Here is a 22149-nt window from a genome sequence, read left to right as displayed (position 1 = left end):
AACAACTATATCTGTGTGCTAACTAAAAGGCACATCAAGATGTATGTTCAGTGCATCCATTGGTTTATCTGAGGGGGAAAAGTGCTAAAATACAAGTCTTGTTATAGATGTTGTAAGCACCCAGGTAGGTGCAAAGTGAATGACAGATAACAAAGAAAGCGAGTGGCCCTGAGATGCAGCCTGTCTAATCCATGAGATGGAACATATCCCTGCATACAAAATATCCTTATAATCCAAGGTGCTACTTGCACCAAAAGTGCAGCACAGAAAGGCAATTTGTACAGTTAGTGTATCGGAGATGTGCCTCATGGTGCAAAGAGACTGGTATGTGTTGGATACCAGCATCTGTGGACTTGTGGCCACCGCTTGGAGCTTGCTTTAAGATTTTTCTGCTGGCTTCTCCATGATGGAGGTCCAGAGGAGCAAGCTGGAGTCACTAGGTACCCACTCTGACATTTGTATCAGGAGTTTTTAGTTTTGGTCGGTGGATGGTAGAATGGGAACTTAAATATTAATGAGGCAGGATTAGGTAGTAATGAAGATGAGAATAAACTTTGTTCCTCTGTTCCTCCTCACCTCCAAACCCACATGCCTCACTCTCCCTATGTTGAAAGTGAGGTCTCTTTTTAACTTTGCGCCACAATGTAAAACCAGTGATATTGACTTGAATGCCCATTACACATGATTAATTTTTCTGTGCCATTGAACTCAGCAGAAGGGAAAGTTTGATAAGGTCAATAAGAGTAACTTCTTAATTTTTCTTATTAGTCTTGGTTGTATCATGAAAAGTCACATCTTTGCTTTAGCAGTTTAAACAATAACTAATCTGAGGCTCTTGAAGATTAAAATGAGCCAGCTCATCATCGAACTTAAAGCAGAATATACATACAATAAGAGAATCATATAGTTATGTCACTCAACTATTATTGTTCATTTATGTTGTTTGAAATGAATGCAAGGTAAATAAATGAACTCCTTGCAATACAATGAACTTTGGCTGAACATTTGAAATATTGACTTCATTAAAGTTGTCTGAGAAAAGGTCATTAGGTAAGAGAGTAGTTGGCTGTGATTTTGCTTCATTGTTTGTTGATGTTTGAGACATGTTTGTTAAATGGGTTTCAATCTTCAAACAATTATTGATTTTCAACTTGCGAAGTATTATGTTGTTTTTTGTTTTTAACTGTATCCTGTCTCAATAATTTGTAACACTATGATCTTTAGAATGATTTTATGAACTACTGATCTTATAAAAATAAAGGGCTTAAGTTTACATTCCCTTGAGCGGTATGGGACATGGTAAAAAAATTTTAAATTACAGCAAAAATGAAAAATAAAATCCGATTCTCAACATGGAGAACAAAAGACTGAATTTCCCCTCAAAGTTGAAAAGGGAGTTTAGAATCTTGCTAATGAGTCTTGACCACTATGAATTTGTATATCGTTATTAGCTAAGCTTGCCTTATTTTGAATCCGCTCCCAATCTTTTCTCCTTCCCTTAGAAATTGGATAGTGTCAATTCCAGACATGAAGGTCAGAGCATTTATTTGGTGGCAGCAGCTCACCACTTGCTTCTCCAAGTCTTCAGACAACTCTGTCTTTACTACAATTTTCATGCATGCTCCATGGATACCCTCCTGTTCCACCATTAACCCAAACATGTTGGCAGTGCCAAGCCCCCAGCATCACCACAGCATGGCTGCTTTTGGAACAAATTATGCAACACTTCAGCCTTTCAGGAGTTCACTTTGAGCTCAAGGACACCTGGGACCTGCATGTTTCTGCCAATTTGCTTCATGTGCAAAGAATTCTCACAAATCGCATTAATCTACATAATATGCATTTTATTGCTCTTAGGTTAGGTTTTTTAACACACCCTCTTTTTGTTTGTACTTGGAGGCTGCCACCCTCTGCGACTTGCATTTCTTTGTTTTGAGCAACTCAATAAATTGATAAGTGAACTCAGGAAATCAGGTCAACCTATGATTTATTTTCATATATATGCAACAAAAATCTCTCTTATCACTGTAAAGTGTAAAACTAATTCCAGTGGTTAGAAACACTTTAGAGCTTTGTACAAATCATTACAAATACATATTCCATTATCTACTGTTTTCACAGGCATTGTCCGTATTTCATCCAAAGCCCATGCTATCTTGCTGATAGTGCAGCTCCACTCCTAGCCTGCCTTTTCATATCTGTGGTTTCTATTTTGTTCTGCAATATGACTGAAAATTTAACCCTCAACAAACTGAAACGCATTTCACTCTTTCAGCTTTTTTTTAGCACTTAAGGACAGACAGGCATCTTGTCATGGCTCAGAGCACTTAACAGTGAATGAGATGGACATGTTGCTGTATAGCACCAGGCTACCTTAATGTCATACCTTTGGCATATTCCAAGCACTTTTCATGGCAAGCACACTATGTATCCTTCAATAAAACAGACATATCTGAGAATCAAGGTGACCAATCCTTAGTGCAGTCAAGGGATCATACCCTTAGTTGGGGCCATCACTACAGCTGAGGCAGCACGGTGGCACAGTGGTTAGCACTGCTGCCTCACAGCGCCAGAGATCCGGGTTCAATTCCCGCCTCAGGCGACTAACTGTGTGGAGTTTGCACGTTCTCCCCGTGTCTGCGTGGGTTTCCTCCGGGTGCTCCGGTTTCCTCCCACAGTCCAAAGATGTGCAGGTCAGGTGAATTGGCCATGCTAAATTGCCCGTAGTGTTAGGTAAAGGGTAAATGTAGGGGTATGGGTGGGTTGCGCTTCGGCGGGGCGGTGTGGACTTGTTGGGCCGAAGGGCCTGTTTCCACACTGTAAGTAATCTAAGTAATCTAATCTAATCTAATCTAATACTAATTCAAGGAGTTCATCCAATTCAATTCCAGGGGGTTAGCTACAATCAGTCCTGCAGGTCAAATGCAACTCATCCAGGGATTGCAGATAGGTCACTTGCAGTGTTGTGGAATCATCAGTCCAGTGGGTGGCCAAATTTTCCTTCAATAAGATAAAGGGACGGACTGAGGGTAATAGAAGTGGAGAAAAGAGCCATTGTGGTTATACAGGAGAGATGGTGAGGTGTGCCTAGTGAGTGAGTAGGATGTGTAGAGGGCAGGACGAATTAGTAATTTGGGGTGATGAAGTGGGTGAGAGTACTTTAGTGGGCATGATGCGTTCAATAGTGGGAGCTGTCGTCCCCATCCACAAGCACCTTCAGATCCCTTTCTGTGTGAAGTGGGGTACCAGTTTCCTTTCTATGTCATCCCCTTAGCAATGATTTACAAGCATTACTGGTTTGCAGTATCTTAGTATTGAAAAGTGGATCTTGTTAAATCCAATCTTTAATTATCCCTCATTTACAGTTTCTTGGTTGATCTTATGAGGTAAATAGGTTTTATAACATGTCAAGCTTTACTGATTTTAATCTAATCGAGCAAAACAAAAAAAATCTCTCTTGACTGTCCTAACTGCAGTGATTGTAAACATCACTACTTTAATCCTTTAGCCGAGTAAGTTCATCATTTGACAAGGCCCTAACTTTCGAAGCACAATAGACTTCAGACTTACTTTAACTGAATTTATCCCACTTTCTACAGTTAAAACATTAATTCTCAAAATCAAAAGCTATAGTTTAAAACACATGAACTAGATATTTGCAACAATGGTAATCTCTAGTGTGCACTCTGTGGGAATTACACATATTCTTGGAGCCATTCCAGAATGGTTAGGAGAGGGGAAACTTGCATCAAAGTTTCAGCTTTATTGAAGGGTAACTGGACTTTGCTTTCTCTCCACAGATGCTGCCAAACCTGCTGAGTTTCTCTAGCAATTGCTGTTTTTGTTTCAGATTTCTATTATTTGCAGTTCTTTGTTTTACTTTACTGCACTTTATTTGACCGCTGTGAGATCTGCAAGAATTCTCGACCACTGCACAGCAATTGTTCCCAATGATCCAGTCCCTAGCAAAATATTCATTCCCTGGTCTTACCACTTACCTATTGTTAGTTCACAACTGGGGAAAAATATATAACACGGGAAGAATCACTCTGACCATTGTTGAATCAAAGTTATAATACCCAAATAAATGGGAATGTCAGCTTCATCTTTGGTTTCCAAGATCTATGATGTCCATCTAGTTTGTCCATAATGTATGAAGTAAGAATTTTCCATGGTTTGCGAGTTTTGAGGAGATTTGTAGCTCAGGTTGAGGTTCTGGATGTAGGTTTGCTCGTTGAACTAGAAGGTTCATGTTCAGATGTTTCGTCACCATACTAGGTAACATCTTCATGAGCCTCCCGACAAAGCATTACTGATGATTCCTGCTTTCTAGTTATATATTTGGGTTTCTTTGGGTTAGTGATGCCATTTCCTGTGACAATGTCATTTTCTATGGTGATGTCATTTCCTGTTCATTTTCTCAGGGGGTGGTAAATCGGGTCCAAGTCAATGTGTTTGTTGATAGAGTTCCTGTTAGAATGCCATGCTTCTAGGAATTGTCGTGCGTGTCTCTATTTGGTTTGTCCTAGGATGCATGTGTTGTCCCAGTTGAATTGGTGTCCTTCTTTATCTGTATGTAAGGATACTAGTGAGAGAGGGGCATGTCATTTTGTGGCTAGTTGATGGTCATGTATCCTGGTGGCTGGTTTTCTGCCAGTTTGTCCAATGTAGTGTTTGTTACAGTCCTTGCACAATATTTTGTAAATGACATTAGTTTTGCTTGTTGTCTATATGAAGTCTTTCAAGTTCATTAGCTGCTGTTTTAGTGTGTTGGTGGGTTTGTGGCCTACTATGATATCAAGGGATCTGAGTAGTCTGGCGGTCATTTCTGAGATGTCTTTGATCTAAGGGAGAGTGGCTAGGGTTTCTGGACGTGTTTTGACTGCTTGTTTGGGTTTATTGCTGAGAAATCTGAGGACTGTGTTCATTAGGTACCCATTCTTTTTGAATACACTTGTAAAGGTGATTTTCCTCTACTCTGCAGGTTCTTTCAATGTCTCTGGACTAGATTCGTAGACTTGACTAGATTAGACCTGATAGTATTCATCATCAGTTATATTCGGAATATTGGTTGTAACATTGAAGATTTAGAAAATTCAGTTTATTGTTTGCTAAAGATGACTAATACATAATTGCCTCTTCCATTTGGAAAAAGAAGAAAAAAAGAACAGTACTTGTACATTAATTACATTTGATACTATGCTACTCTTGATCAGTTTTAATAACAGGTCCATGATATCATTTATTGCTTAGATGACAAGACAAGCCAGAAATGAACAGAAAAGTACAGTCAATCTCTTTAGACCAATACTTTCTTTTACTTATAGCAGGATCCAAATTACACCATCAGAGGGTGCTAACATTTGCTATTAAAATGTTTTGCCATAATGTTTAAAATTAATATTTCCAAAATTGCCAGTCTGTTTACTCAATGTATTTTTCAGATCTGTAGTTAATCTCAATAAAAATTGAAACTTTACAGAAAATTACATTTATGTATTTTGTATGAACTCTCATCACCTTAAATTACTCACGTTCACCAGCATTAAAAGACAGCTGTACTGGAAAAAATTGGCTCTTCAGGAGTACCATCTGTAAACATTATGCAGAATGACATAAATTAACCCGAATTTCAAGGGCATAAATGGTTTCAGTGTTGAAATGACATTGAAAAGCCACTGAAAATTATTCAGATGGTTTATAATGCCTTGGCATATATTCTATCTTACATGTTATCTTAGCTATAGATTATATTGAATGAATTCACATTTTTAACTAAGACAAATAATCCAATTATATATTTTTTATAGGTTACCATCATTGGCAGGTCTGCGCAGATGAAGATGATTTTCTTCCACTCAGAACGAGCCTGTAGGTGATTATACAGTCCAATCCAGCTTCTGCAGATTCTGCCGCACATGGGAAGGGGTGGATGGGGTGTTGGTGTAGCAGCACACTCTTTATGCCTTTGTTTTGCCTGGCTTCCACTTTTTTCGTGACGGCACCTTTCGAGGTGTTCAATGCCATCCCGGATGCACCTCCTACACTTTGATCAGTCTTGGGCCAGTGATTCCCAGGTGTCAGTGAGAATGCTGCACTTCACCAGAGAGGCCTTGAGGGTATCCCTGCAGTGTTTCCTCTGTCCAGTTGGGGCTCATCTGCCATTACAGAGATGGGAGTAGAGTACTGCTTGGGGAGTCTCACGAATGACTTGCCTATCCCATTGCAGCCGATAAAGGGTGATCAGTGCCTTGATGTAAGGGATGTTGTCCTGGTTGAGCATGCTTGTGTTGGTGCATCTGTCTTCCCAGTGGATTTGCAGGGTCTTGTACAGCCAGTGTTAGTGATACTGCTCCAGTGCCTTGAGATGTCTGCTTTTAGAGGTACTGGGGAGTGACATACAAGCAAAGGATGCAATTTTCATTTGATATTTTGAAACCACTGAACCTGCCTGTTTGCATGTGAGCTTGAGCGTCATTTATCAAACCTTTGATTCCATTACAGCCTTGTTGTCCCAGCCACCTGTTATTCTCTATTTACATACATGACAATGTACAGCCTCACTTAGCAATTGCTTGTCCAGTTGAATCTCTCAAGATAAAGAGCAGACCAGTAAGTCTTGCCACATTGCCAGTCTGATTCATTTAGCATCCAGAATATGCTTCAGTTTAACTACAAACAAATTAAAGGATGTAATTTAAACAGGCTGAGGAGAGCAGTGCAAGAGAATCAATATTATGGCATGGTCAATACCTCCCCAGGACTAATAGAATTGACTTTAGATAAGCTCCACTGTCATCTGATTTGTCTTATTGCAAAGATAACATTGTTCTTTTTTGTCTGCCAGCATGCTTTGAAAATTCCCAAGATTGTGACGAGACCACACTAATAAGCTTTGGTGTTTCAAGTTGCCCAAACATTGCTGAAATGAGCCATTATACTGATGAGTTCATTGGACTTCAATTGAAAATCTCAACATTTTAGCTTCTATTTTTCTTGCCTTTTGTCTCAAGTTACCCTGGAGAATGCAGTTCTTTAGTGGACTCGTTAAGTAAATATTTAAAGATTAAAGTGTCTGAATATGCGAAAGATACCTGATAGTGCAGCAGGATTCCAAAAGAAAGTCTTTTTACACCTCCGTCCTTATTTGTAATTTCTCAGTTCATTATCTGAAAACATTATTAAAATGGAAAACTCTTTGGGAGTGAAATTGCCCTGTGATGAGGTAACAAAAAAAAATCAATATTCATAAAAGAAAAATACTGTGAATACTGGAAATCTGAAAGAAATAACAACCACTGGAGTCAGGAAACAGATATGTCATAATCTGTGGAGAGAATTAATGTTTCAAGTCAAGTATGATGCTTCTTCAGAATAAATTAACACTTTGGAAATTATTATGCTTATATTTTGAAGATGGCGCTAAATAATTATAAAAAAAGAAATTAACTACTTTCATTAAAATAGATAATACATTTCAGATAAACAACCCATTGCATTCAGCACAAATAATATGTAGAACATCAACACTGTGCTTTTAAATTATAATACTGAATGAACATGTTGTTACATCACACAGCATGTCTCTTTTGTGACCACTTGGAAAGCCCTCCATTTTTCATTTTTATACCTTTTTCAGTACAATTCACTGCTTCCATGAGGAACTGCTAACTAACTCCTCCAAAGGGTGGTTATGGAGTTTTTCTGCTCACCTCCAGCAGTAGGTTCTGGTCCTCATATTTGAATCTGTTCTATTTCAGCCATTGTCATAGAGTCATGGAGGTGCATAGCACAGAAACAGACCCTTTGGTTCAACACATCCATGCCAACCAGATATCCCAACCTAATCTAGTCCCATTTGCCAGCATTTGGCCCATATCCCTCTAAACCCTTCCTATTTATATACCCATCCAAATGCCTTTTAAATGTTGCAATTGTACCAGCCTCCACCACTCCCTTTGGCAGCTCATTCCATCCATGCACCACCCTCTGCGTGAAAACGTTGCCCCTTAGGTCTCTTTTATATCTTTCCCCTCTCACCCTAAACCTATGCCCCCTAGTTTTGGACTCCCCTACCCCAGGGAAAAGACTTTGTATATTTATCCTATCCATGGCCTTCATGATTTAATAAACCTCTATGAGGTCACCCCTCAGCCTTCAATGCTCAGCCTTCAACGCCACAGCCTATTCAGCCGCTCCCTGTAGCTCAAACCCTCCAACCCTGGCAATATCCTTGTAAATCTTTTCTGAACCCTTTCAAGTTTCAAAATATGCTCCAAATAGGAAGGAGACCAAAATTGCACGCAATATTCCAAAAGTGGCCTAACCAATGTCCTGTACAGCTGCAACATGACCTCCTAACTCCTATACTCGATGCTCTGACCAATAAGGGAAAGCATACGAAATGCCTTCTTCACTATCCTATCTACCTGCGACTCCACTTTCAAGGAGCTATGAAACTGCAAGCCAAGGTCTCTTTGTTCAGTAACACTCCCTAGGACCTTACCATTAAGTGTATAAATCCTGCTAAGATTTGCTTTCACAAAATGCAGCACCTCGTATTTATCTGAATTAAACTCCATCTGCCACTCCTCAGCCCATTGGCCCATCTGATCAAACTCCTGTTGTAATCTGGGGTAACTTTCTTGGCTGTCTAGTACACTTCCAATCTTGGTGTCATCTGCAAACTTACTAACTATACCTCCTATGTTCATATCCAAATCATTTATATAAATGAAGAAAAGTAGTGGACCCATCACTGATCCTTGTGGCACTCCACTGGTCACAGGCCTCCAGTTTGAAAAACAACCCTCCACCATCACACTCTGTCTTCTACCTTTGAGCCAATTCTGTATCCAAATGGCTAGTTCTCCCTGTATTCCATGAGATCTAACCTTGCTAACCAGTCTCCCATGGGGAACCTTGTCCTCTGATAATTTGTCCCCATCAGCTTTTCTGTTTCTATCTTTATTCTTGTATGGGATGTGGATATTATGGTCAAAGCTACCGTTTGTTGCTGATCACTTAATTGCCCCATAAACTGAGGTTAATTAGGATTAGATAAAGGACAGTTAGAAGTCAACCACACGCTGGTGGTTCAGGAGTCATATGTAGGCTAGATCAAGTCGGGACAGCATTGTGAAAGGCCGTTAGTGAACCAAATGGATATTTTTGTCAATGGTTACTTGGTCACTATTAATCTAGTTTTTAATTCCAGAATTATTTGAATTCAAATTTCATCTATTATGGATTCAAATATGTGTTAACAATTGTGCTTTAAGGTGGTAAGAGATGGACAGTGGGGTATCAGGTTGGGAAAGGTGAACAATTTCCCAAGGTCATTAATAATGTGAGTTGAAAAGTGTGATGCTGGAAAAACACAGCAGGCCAGGCAGCATCCGAGGAGCAGGAGAATCGACATTTCGGGAATAAGCTCTTCTTCAGGAATCTAATCGATGTTTCGGGCATAAGCCCTTCTTCAGGAATCGAAATAATGTGATTAAGGGCAGTTGGGCCAATGATAATACCTTGAAGAATCGCTGAAGTGATGTCCTAAAATGGTTGGCCTCAAACAGCTACAACGATCTTTCATTCTAGCAGGTTTGAGTCCAGTCAGTGACAAGCTTTCCCTCTTCTACCCATTCACCTCACTTTTGCCAGAGCTTCTTGATACCATTCTTGAGTGTTCACTGCTGTGCCGTTAAGTTCAGTTATTCTGACTTTATTTGGGAATTTGCCTATTTTATCCATATATGCACCAAGACTTTAGTGAGGTATGCAGTCAAGTGGTACTGGTAGATTCCAAACTGGGCATTGGACTGTAAATTATTTGTGAATAAGTATTATTTCATAGTTCTATTGATGACATCTTCTAACACTTGTTAATGGTTGGTAGTAGATAGAGGGGTGTTAATTTTACCTGATTTTTGAGGACAAAGAGGGAGATATCTGGGCAGTTTTTCACTTTGTTATGTCAATTCCAGTTTTGTCGCCATTGAGAATGGCCTGGTTAGATGCATTTCTACTTCTGATTACAGGTGGAGTGTTATTAAGCTCATAGTTTTTGTTGTACCCAGTGCATTTAGCCATTTCTTGATATAAATTAGATTAAATCAAATTGGCTGACGATTGGCTTCAGTGACAGTGGGGACCTTAGGAAGAGGCGGAGATGGATCATTCTCTTCGCATTTCTGCTTGAAGGTGATTGCAAACAATTCAACTTTGTCTTTTGCAGTCACATCCTGAGCTCTGCCATCACTGGGGACAAGAACAGTTAGGGACTTGCCTCAAATTTCCATTATTTATTCGCCACCACTGATTCTGGCTGTTGTAAAACTGCAGAGCTTTGAAAAAGATACATTCATTGTAGCGGAGTACAGAACTTGATATTTTCTCTGTTTAGGATTCATGTAATTCCATGTTGTAAATATATATGATGCTGCATTTGGCATCATCTTCCACATTCCTCATCGAACTAGGATTGGTCCTTTGCTTGGTAATGGTAGATTGAGAGAGATGCTGAAACATGAGGTTACAGATTTGACTGATTATACTTCTGCTGCTGATGATGATGGTCCACAACACTTTGGACACTTATTTTGAACTGTATAGGATAGAAGAAGACACAATTTTCAGCCTGACATTAAACCTGCATGACTTGGAAAACTAAGTAGGTGCTAAAGAAACTATGCTCAGGGGTGTCATTTTTAAAATATTAAACTTGCCATGCTGTGAGGTACAAAACGAATACTATCAAGGGGAGCAACAGACATTGTATGAGCCAACCAGTGACACTAATGCTTGAGTTCATAAAGATTAGCATTAAACTGAGGTAAAGTGAACCACAGTGATCCAACAAATAAAAATATCTTGTCTGCACAATTGACTATATGGGGTTTCAAGCAGTGGAAAATTACTGGAGAAACTGAAAGAATGATGAATAGATTCTGATCTTGGTTTTAGCAAAGGCCGCAGCATATGACAGTAAGGATTGTCAATGTAATAAATTTACTCCACCTCTGGAAAGTGGTTGATCCAAAATCATTACTGCAGTGAAAGATCAGCGCTGTAGGAAAGTACTGAGATCTCAAGTAGGTGGCCTGAATGATCATCAAGAGAAAAGTCTATAACCACAGGAGCTGCCCTTTTTGAATAATTGTATCCCAAGAGTTAACCGTGTAATTGAGGTCAATATTGATGAAGTACACACTTGTTAGAAGTTAGGACTCTTGTGACTCAGTGGTATTATCTATCTCTGGATTCAAGTCCCATTTACTCCCACGTATGTCAATGCTCAATTTGGAGTCTGTCAAGAGTGCTTGGCTCAAGACCTCATTACAATCTCAGTTCAAGCAGAATTCAAGAAGTGAGGTGAAGGTGACTGCTTTTGGCGAAACCAAAAATTAGGATTTGGCATAAAACTCTCCACCTATGTTATACCTATATCAAAGGAAGATGTATGTGGCTGAACAGTTTCCTGCTCTTCCTACACAGCAACTCCACACCAGTGGGAAGCATCATGCATATGGGTAGTGTTTTGTGGATAGGACAATGGAGGAGAGTACTGGTACTGGAAAGTACTATCCTTGCCTGACCCCAGTTTATACAGGTGTTAGGTCTGTAATGGACTTATTGGTAAGAATCACAGCTTGCTTGTTGTTATGCAATGGGCACAGAATGATGATGAATTCCTGCAGGCAGCCAAATTTGAGAAGAATGCTCCATAATCCCTCCTGGTTTACAGAGTTATAGGCCTTGAGAGATCAAAGAAGGTCATTCATATAGGTTGCTGCTAGTCAGTTTTTTTTTGTGATGAAGACTATGTTCACAGTGCCACTTGATGGACAGAATTTGCAATGTATCTCCAGTAGGAGACCTTCAACCATGCAGGCCATAGAGCACGAGAACAAGGAGGTCATGTTGACCTTGTATAAAACACCTGCTCAACCTCATGTGAGCTATTGTGTACGTTCTGGGCACCACATTATAGGAAGGATGTGATCGCATTGTAAAGTGATTTACAATAATAGTTCCAGCAATGAGGAACTTCAGTTAGGAGGCTAGATTGAAGAAGTTGGGTCTGTTCTCTTTGGAGAGAAGAATGTTAAAAGGAGGTCTGATAGATGTTTTCAAAATGGATGAATACAGTAGGTAGGGAGAAACTGTTTCCACTTGTACAGATGTTCCAACATGGAGGTGAACCTTTCTGTTAATTAAACCAAACACCCAGAAAAGCTCACTTTGCCTTGTAATCTGTCAAAATATGTGTCACAGAGAACTCCTAAGTTCCACTATTTAAAGAAAATAACATCATTTTTTTTTATTCTAAAAGTAAACATTAAACAACTATTCACGATTCTAAGTTTGGGAGCTTTGCACCGAGCATAGCTGTTCTGTATTCTGTGTTTTTCTTTTTTTTTACTTTTCTTTCTTTTTTTGATGTATTACTTATTTACTTATTTATTGGTGTTGTTTTGTGCTGTGTTAGGGTTTGTTTTGTATTATAGGATAGGTTAGTAGTTAGTAGACAATAGTTGTATTGTAATTTGTGTTTTGTTTTCTTTTTATTATACTGATATTATTGATTATATTTTTCAATTTTATATGTTTGTAAAGTTAAAAAAATTGCTAATAAATATATTTACAACAAAAAGGCATCTGGATGGGTATATGAATAGGGAGGGTTTAGATGGATATGAGCCAAGTGCTGGCAAATGGGATAAGATTAGGTTAGACTATCTGGGTTGGACTGAAGTGTCTGTTTCCATGCTGTGCATCTCTGTGACCTTTATGATGGGCTAGAGTTGTGCTGAAATTCAGGGCGACACCATCACTTGAAAGTTGTCCTCCAAGACTCACATCATCCTGATCTGCAACTATATTTCTGTGCCTTCACTATCGCTGCATAAACAACTGGAATTTCCTCCCTCCCACTATTGTTGCTATATCTACACCACATGGATTGCAGCAGGTTAAGAAGATAGTTTAGCACCACATTCTCAAAGTTAAAAAAAGTGTAGAACCATTTCATGTTTGGTTGAAAAAGATTGCAGAAGAGCTGGTAAGTTACCTTGCACAATTAAACGACATGAAAAAATATATTTAGTAAAAATGTTGTGATTTTTGACATTGAGGATTAGTTATTTGAATTTATTATACTCCACATTTTAATGCAGTTTCTATATTGCATCAAGCAGTGCTTAGCTCAACAAAATATTGAATTTTGTCATACAACACAATAAAATGCTCATCTATGCTTTTATTTTATAGCCAATAAGTATGTTGTCATCTAGTAACCATGGGAGATGCTGAATTTATCGTGATGGATGTGTGGAGCTTTCTGCAAATAACAGTAAACCAATTATCTCTGAGTGAGGGCTGCTGGTCGGGATTGTGGACTTCAAACCATAAATCTCTAATGTTAAGTGGGAATGGTAAACTGTGTATTAGATGTGCTTCACTGGCAGAAGAAAAATGATCTCTGAATTGAATGATCAAGCAGCTATATTGGTAGAGTCAAATCCCTGTGCTATCATTTCAATTGAATAACAACATTGTAAACAAACAATGTTCAGAGCTAAGTTCTTTTTTGCTTAAATTTATGAGAGGAATCAGGCTGCTGACAAAACTGCAGATAATTATAATCCAAATTGGGGCGATAAATGTCAGGTGCTGACATCTCAGGAACCTGTAAAGGTTACTTCTATATTTGTACATCAGTAAATATTTTGAGTTAGTAAATAATAAAATTCTTCTTTCTTTCATTCAAGATAATCTTGTAATCAACTCTTGCATTTCTGAACCAAGGTACTATGTTATAATTGAATTCTGATCACTTTGTGCTAAAAGTTGAATTCAACATCTTTGTTGTGGCCAGATGAAGTGTTTAAAATTAAGGGTAAAATGGTGACTATGAAACTACAGCAATGTGGTTGATTCAACTGGCTTCAGCAAGGGTTGGGTGATTTACCTCCCTTCATCTGGTCATAACAATTCACTACTTCACTTAATGAGACCCACACCATTTTAAGAGTTGAAATGATTTTTCAAAATGAGATCTTTAAAACACTTGTTAAAATTGATTACATTTTAAGTGTGACTTATCAGACATTTTAAAATGATTCATCTAACAAAGATTATCGTACTTAAAAATTAATTTGGGATAAGTATGTTTAAAATTTTATAAAACTTATTATGTCCACTAAAAGTATGATTTTTCAATGACATTTTTAATGTGCTCTTCCAATGTCTTTTTAATTGGATTTTCCTGTTGCCTTTTTACAGCAGTGACTATACGCCGTGTTTTCCATTGCAAGTTACCTGCAATAACCATGGCTGGAGGAGTGTGGCATGTCTCTGTTCCCCTACACCACTCCATTTTGTTCAGTTACCAAGATGACCAATTAAATACATTTTATCAGGGTTTAAACAAAAAGATATACCAATCAGGAGTTTTTCCATAAACCCAATTATGCTTGATTATCAAGACAGTACATATTTAACAATGATGCAACAATTGGTTAACATATACAGTCAGTAGTATTTCTTTTATTTATGGGATACAAGTGTCACTGGCCAGGTCAATAGATATTGCCTATCCCTGATTGCCCATGGGCTGCTTAAGAGTCAACCACATTGCTGTGGGGCTGTGGGTCTACAGTCACATGTAGGCCAGATCACATAAGGGCATCAGTTCCCATCCCTAAAAGACATAAGTGAACCAGATTGTTTTCCTGACAATCAACAATGGATTAATGGTCATTATTATAGTCTTAATTCCAGTCTTTTTTAAATTGAATTCAAATGCTACAATCTGTCATGGCAACATTCAAAGCCAGGTCTCCAGAATATTACCTGGGATTTTGGATTAATAGTCTGGTGATAAGACCACTTGGCTACCACCAACCCAATGTATTGATGCTGAAACCGCCAAAAATCCCCAAAACATGCACACGCACACACACACATTCTGCCTTCAGGAAAAAGACAAAATAAAAAAAAAGATTAGCTTTCTGAACCACAAATACTTTAGTCAATGGGCAAAAGGATTAAGTGTAGAGTGTTCTAGAGTCTGTTTTTCTGATGTTCTAAAGCATGCAGTGAAGTCACCAATCATGTATTTGGAGTCTTGCAGACACAGATTACTCTGGAAATACAATCTTTAGATGTTTGTTCAATCACTCTTCCAAAAGATCAAATAGGTTTCACCCTGAAAGGATAGAGTCATGGGATGTACAGCACAGAAACAGACCCTTGAGATTAGCTAAGCAGCTTTTTCATAGTATGCTTATTCCCAGTTCAGCTTGTTCTAAGCAGACTTCCCTCCAACTAGATCAGATAAAACAAGAACCACTCTAAGTCAGGCTCTGTTCAAACGGCTTCAGAACATTCCTTAGCAAAGCAAGCAATTATCATCAGTCATGTGATTTCGAGAATACCTTATTAAAACAAAAACAATACCTACAGTAAAGTTTCAATCACCTCTTTCAGAGAAACCACTCCAGTCAAGTCCTTAAACTGGAAGTAAATTTATTTTACCTTCAAAATTTATGTGCTCCAAGCAATATTAAATATAAAACGACTTCACAAGGCCACTTCTGGACTACTGACCTTTGTCCTGCCGGCTCCTGTGTGACAAATTTCACCTGGATAACAGTAGTGATTGCAATGTAATTTCATTAAAGCCCCCCCTTGCATAACAATCGACATCAGTTTTTGTTTAGTCAGTTTTAATTTCTGGCGAATCTCCAGCAAATAATGAGAGGAATGTTCCCATCCCTGAACAGTCGGACAGTTGGTTGGGAAATTATGGCAAGGCAAGAAAGTTGGATTCTGCAACCAGGTTTTGAATGGCGAGATGGAATCTCACTAGCGAGTGACAAGAGGCCTATTTGCTACGATTTGCATGTATTAGCATGTAATTACTTCCTAATCTTCTCATTGATATGCAATTTCCTATTCTCCCACATGCCAGATAGAAAGTAGATGGTGTTAATTGTCAACAGGAAAGTCAGAGCAGGTTTCTGGTTGTCCTTGCTGCTTGCTCCTCCAAGCTTCCATTTGGACAACAGTCATCAACATTTGATGGCATGCTCCACAGGCAGTGACTGTCTGCACCTCCTGTCCACTGAGATAGACATCAGATACGTACCAGCGTCTCTGCATCCTAATGCCAACTCCCCAACCCATGAACAACACAGCTCTGCAGTTCTACACTTTGGAGTGCACTCACACCTTAATTGTAACTTTTGCCAGCACACTTTGCAGGTAGGGGCAGGAGCCCCAGTTCTTGGATTCAATCAGCGTGCATCTCAGGGCTTTACATCAATATCATTGTTACATATCAATGTTACATTACACCATGGCCAGTAGCAAACACACTGCATGTGCTTAAACCAAATGACCAAGTCAAAAGGGGTGTACGCCTCATTCAAACTAAGGTACACAGGTTTTAGTCAGAGGTCCTGACATGTTAAGTAAAGGTAATGGACTTATATGATTCCAGAGGCTTGGATATGGTCAATCAGTTGCTTGAAGCAGTCAGAACAAGGATTCTGTATCACTGCAGTCCAGGGAATAGGCCATGGTCAATGCTCAGGGTGTGGTGCAACCATTTTGTGGAGTTGTGGTAAGTCAGATGGGGGAGCTACACAGAGATCGGTTCAGGGTCAGGACAGTCTGTCCAAGTATGACAGTCAGTCCTGTCTGTCAGCTCAATGAAAATTAAGGGACATCCCTTTTGACTTGGTCATTTGGTTAAAGCAAATGCAGTGTGTTTGCTACTGGCCATGGTTTAGTGTAACATTGATGGTATTGGTGTAAAGTCCTGAGATGCATTTGTTGAATCCAAGAAGTGGGGCTCCTGCCTCTGCCTGCAGAGTGTCCTGGTAGCAGTGTTACAACCCATTGCTACCTGAAGCATTGACTCTGATATCTCTCCACAGATGCTGTCAGACCTGCTGACCTTTTCAGCAGTTTCTGTTTTTGTGCAATTTCTGGCTCGATCAGATTAGATTCCCTACAGTGTGGAAACAAGCCCTTTAGCCCAACAAGTCCACACTGACCCTCCGAAGAGTAGCCCACCCAGTCCCATTTCCCTGTGACGAATGCAACTAACACTATGGGCAATTTATCATGGCCAATTCACCTGACCTGCACATCTTTGGACTGTGGGGGGAAACCGGAGTACCCGGAGGAAACCCATGCAGACACTGTAGTCACCCCAGGAGAAGGTGCCGTTGTGGGGGAAATGTTGGAGGTGAAGGAGGGGTGAGCCAGGATGTCCCAGAGGGTATGGTCCTTGTGAAAGGCTGACAAGGGAGAGGAGGGGAATATATAGTGGTGGCATCCCATTTTAGGTGGTGGAAATGGCGGCTAATTCTCTGGATGTGGAGCTGGTGGAATAGATGAGAACAAAAGGGACCCTATTGTTGTTGTGGGAGGGGAGAGAGGGTGTGAGGACTGAAGTGTGGGGTATGAGTCAGATTCAGGTCAAAAATCAAGGGTAGTTAATAGGAGCCACCACTATTGTAGGGAAATTTGGAAAGACAATTCAAGAGATTTGATGTAACATGCTAGGATGCAGAAGGAACAATAATTGCTAAAGGAATAAAAAAGCTCAACATGAAAGTGGGGAGGGAGGAGGGGAGATGAAAGTGCATTTAATGGTGGAGGGTCTAATCAATGGGTATCATCACCCTGTCCTCAACATCTATGATCATTGGTACCACATCTTGGAAGTCTGTACCAGACAGCCTTAAAGGGGCCATGATAGCAATATCTTTGAGAACACTCATATTCCTGCTTTGTTTCAAGAACTGAATGCCTCACATGGTTGGTTACTGTGAGACGAGGGTTACCCTCATCAACCATATCTGTTGACTCCATTACAGAAGAGTCATTGAATCTTCAATGCAGAATGTGGATACATTGCTGCCTATTCTTCAACCAGTGTCATGGAGCCATCATCAGTGATTAGCCAGCTGAAGATGAGGTTCTGATACTTCAGTCAATGCTTGGAGAAGCAGGTATCTTTGCAGCACAGTACAGGCAATGTGCTGCATAATCCTTACATGCTGTGCTCTTCACAACTGTCATCAGCAAACAGAGGATATGATGGACTCTGAAGAGCTGGGAGAGTGATTTCAAATGTTGAGGAGGAAGATGAGGTTATTCAGCAAGGAAAACATCATATTTTGCATGATAGAGCATAACAGTGTTGGGTGTAACAAGCCAGACAGAATTTAGTTGACCCCTTGTTTCTAATAGATGTGAGTTGGATGCTGTGATCACTTTTTGACTGACTGTAAACTTTTGCTATTGAAAGACAAGCAGCCCCTGTCTGTTCTCCAAAACAAATGCAGCTTTTGTTTTTTTTATCTTTGCTGTTGTTGGTGAATAAAAGTTTTCAATCATTTTGAAGGCTTTTCGTGTACATGAGACACTCTTATTGAACAATAAGATGTTAGGGTGCACTGGATATGGGGAAAGAGATTCATCCTGAGGAAAAAGAAACATGTTACAGAGAGGATGAGGCAACGATGGCTGACTAGGGAAGTCAGGAATAGCACAAAAACAAAAGAGAAAGCATATAATGTGGCGAAGGCAGTGGGAAACCAGAGGATTAGGAAGCTTACAAAGACCAACAGATTGTAACAAAAAAGAAATGAGGGAGAAGATTATGGGTAAGCTAGCCAGGAATATAAAGGAAGACTATAAGAGTTTCTTATAAAGGGCAAAAGAGAAGCAAAAGTAGACATTGGTCTGCTGGAAAATGACACTGGAGAGATAGCAGTGGGGAACAAGGAAATGGTTGAGGAACTGAATAAATACTTTAAGTCAGTCTTCACAGTGAAAGATGCAAGTAATATCCCAAAAATTCAAGAGAGTGGGGGCATGGGGGCAGAGCTAAATATGGTGGCCATTACAAAGTAGAATGTGCTAGAAAAACTGAATGGCCTGAACATGGATAAATCACTGAAAAGACAGATGGACTCCACGCCAGGGTTCTATGGAACATAGCTGAACAGATAGCAGAGGCGTTAGTGGTGATCTTTCAGAAATCGCTAGAATCAGGGAGGGTCCCAGAGACCTGGAAAATTGCTAACTGTTTAAAAAGGGAGGTAGGCAAAAGATGGAAAATTACAAACTGATCAGCCTTGGGCATGTATGAGATCCTGGAATCCATTGTGAAGGATGAGATGTCTGAATACTTGCAAGTGTATGGTAAAATAGTCAGCATGGTTTCACCAAGGGGAAGTCATGCCTGACAAATCTGCTAGAATTCTTTGAGGAAGGAATGAGCAGGTTAGACTAAGAAGAGCCAATGGACATTATCTACCTGGACCTCAAGAAGGTCTTTGACAAGATGCTGCACAGAAGGACACGGAGTAAGTTAAGGACCCATGGTGTTGGAGGCATGGTGCTAGCATGGATAGAAGTCTAGCTGTCTGGCAGGAGGCAAAGAGTTGGGATAAAAGGGTCCTTCCCAGGATGGCAGCCAGTGACAAGTGGTGTTCTGCAAGGTTCAGTGTTGGGACCACAATTTTTCACTTTATACATTAACAATCTAGATGAGGGAACTATGTTTGCAGATGATACAAAGATAGGTTGTGGAGCAGGTAGTATTGAGGAGGCAGGGAGACTCAGAAGGATTTGGACAGGTTAGGAGAGTGGGCAAAGACGTGGCAGATGGAATACAATGTGGGAAAGTGTGAGATCATACACTTTGGTAGGAAGAATAGAGGCATGGACTATTTTCTAAATAGGGAGAAAATTCAGAACTCTGAAGTGTAAAGAGACTTGGGAGTTCTAGTCCAGGCTTCTCTCAAGGTAAACTTGCAGGTTGATTCAGCAGTTAGGAAGGCAAATGCAATAATGGCATTTATTTTTTGAGGACTTGAATATAAAAGCAGGGATGTACTTCTGAGGCTCTATAAGTCTCTAGTCAGACCACATTTGGGGTTTTGTGCACAGTTTTGGGCCCCATATCTCAGGACGGATGTACTGGCCCTGAAGCATGTTCAAAGCAGATTCACCAGAATGGTGCCAGGAATGAAAAGCTTAACATGTTTGAGGACTCTTGGTTTATACTCAGTGTTGCTTAGAAGGATAAGGGAGATCTAATTGAAACACATAGAATACTGAATGGCATGGAGAAAGTAGATGTTGGGAAGATATTTCCATTGGTAGGAGAGACTAGGACCTGAGGCATCGTCTTACAGGGTAAAAACAAGGACTGCAGATGCTGGAAACCCGAATCTGGATTAGAGTGTCTGAATACTTGCAAGTGTATGGTAAAATAGTCAGCATGGTTTCACCAAGGGGTGCTGGAAAAGCACAGCAGGTCAGGAGGCATCCAAGGAGCAGGAAAATCAATGTTTCAGGCAAAAGCCCTTCAACAGGAATAGAGGTAGGGAGCCTGCCTCTAATCCTGATGAAGTGCTTTTGCCCGAAATGTCAATTTTCCTGCTCCTTGGATGCTGCCTGACCTGCTATGCTTTTCTAGCACCACTTTAATTCAGCATCACCTTACAGTACTGGGAAGACCTTTTAGAATGGAAATAAGGAGGAGCTTCTTCAGCCAGAAAGTGCTGAACCTATGGAATTAATTGCCACAGAAGGCTAGGTCATTGAGTATATTTATGACTGAGATAGATAGCTTCTTAAGTATGAAGGGGATCAGAGGTTACAGGGAGAAGGTGGGAGAATGGCGTTGAGAAACCATGATTGAATGGTGGAGCAGACTTGATAGGCTGAGCAGCCTAATTTCTGATCCTATGTATTATGGTCTTATGGTCTCAGAGGAGCATTTTCTTGGACAGGACTCTCAGGTGGGATAAAGCTTAAAGACTGCTAGCTTTTGTAACTTGGTTCTTGTACAGTAATACATTTATGAATGTGCATTTGCCTTGAACCATCAGCCACGCCATCGATGTGTCTTCTAAATTGTTATTTTCATTCTGTGCCCATGACATGCATTATGACAGCCAACTCAAAACTGCCAGTGTTTGACCTGGTAAAGGTCGGGCTTTAAAAATACATTGGTGCGAGGAATCTCTGGAGTTCTTGTCACTGATGAGTATTTCCGCCAATGCTGAGAAGAGGATGGTGCAAATGGGATGTCATTGATATGTGTTGCATACATAATGAGGTGAGCTACAGAAAATAGCATGACAATTCACTAGGAATCACAAAGAGGACTCCTAAATTGACACAACTGAGTTTCTGGTAAAAGTCAGTGTAGAGTTTCTTTTTCTCTTGACATCTTTTATCAGAAGAAAACAGTCTGCTTTTCTGATATGATCACTGTTCTATTTAATTGAGCTTGAGTGAAAGCAGTATGATATGTTTGTGAATTCATGCCACTGAAACCCCTATCTAAATCTGATTAATGAGACTGATAGTTGGAACAGTGGATGGCTCATCTTAAATCCCGAATACCTCCTTCCTTCTCCTAAACCCAGCAGTGGAAATTATCCACATTATATCCATGCAATTTGTTTGAAGAAGTTATTAAGTAGGGCAAGTAATGTTGCAACATTGAAACAGATGTTGTTAGATCTATTTTATAAATCTTACACTGGCCTAATCTCCAGTCACCCTCCTTCCAGTTCAACTATTGGCAATAGTCTATTAAATTTTAGGTTGTATCCAGTTTTGGAGTGACCATTGGGATTGAGGAAGTCATCTGAGAAGATGAATTGGAAAAATGTGGATGCAGGATTATCAATTTTAAGTACTGTATCACAATAAGATCAGAACTTAAGGACTGAACCCAGTTCACTGTAAAATAAAATACGTTCAATCTAAGAGGCAGCAAGACTGATGCCTAAAGCTTAATCCTTGATGTTGGATTTAAATTGAGGAAAATGCTGGAGAGTCTAGCTTTTCAACCTAGGAAGCATGTGACTAAGAAAGTTTAAGTTAATGCCAGCTTGAGTTTTGTAATGGTGTCCCCTCTTTCCCTAGTTGGTTATGTGAAATGTTTTCTATAAACAATTTTGGGACTGGGCATCAATGGCTGGGCCAGTATTTATTGATCATCCTTAGATTCCCTTGAGAAAATGATGTACTGACATCTTGAGCTGCTGTAGACCATGTGCTGGAGGTAGACCCACAATGCCATAAGGGAGGGAATTCTTCGATTTT

General features: G+C 39.8%; 1 long non-coding RNA gene across 6 annotated transcripts in view; it reads left to right on the top strand.

Moving 5' to 3' along the window:
• The window catches only part of LOC140479063 (uncharacterized), a 46253-nt gene extending 33641 nt beyond the window's left edge, over window positions 1-12612 (top strand). For 2 of the 6 annotated variants that reach the window (XR_011960929.1, XR_011960927.1), the window contains exons 6-7: window positions 5811-5875; window positions 6848-12610. This is a non-coding gene — a long non-coding RNA (uncharacterized lncRNA). Of the gene's footprint in view, window positions 1-5810; window positions 5876-6847 lie in introns of all 6 variants that reach the window. The other 4 variants (XR_011960932.1, XR_011960930.1, XR_011960933.1 and 1 more) reach the window with 4 other exon arrangements.
• Window positions 12613-22149: the final 9537 nt, after the last annotated feature.

This window comes from Chiloscyllium punctatum, chromosome 6 (assembly GCF_047496795.1).
Source record: "Chiloscyllium punctatum isolate Juve2018m chromosome 6, sChiPun1.3, whole genome shotgun sequence".
Lineage (NCBI taxonomy): Eukaryota > Metazoa > Chordata > Chondrichthyes > Orectolobiformes > Hemiscylliidae > Chiloscyllium > Chiloscyllium punctatum.
The sequence above is the reverse complement of the archived record's forward strand: the minus strand, read 5'-3'. Positions and strand labels throughout refer to the sequence as shown.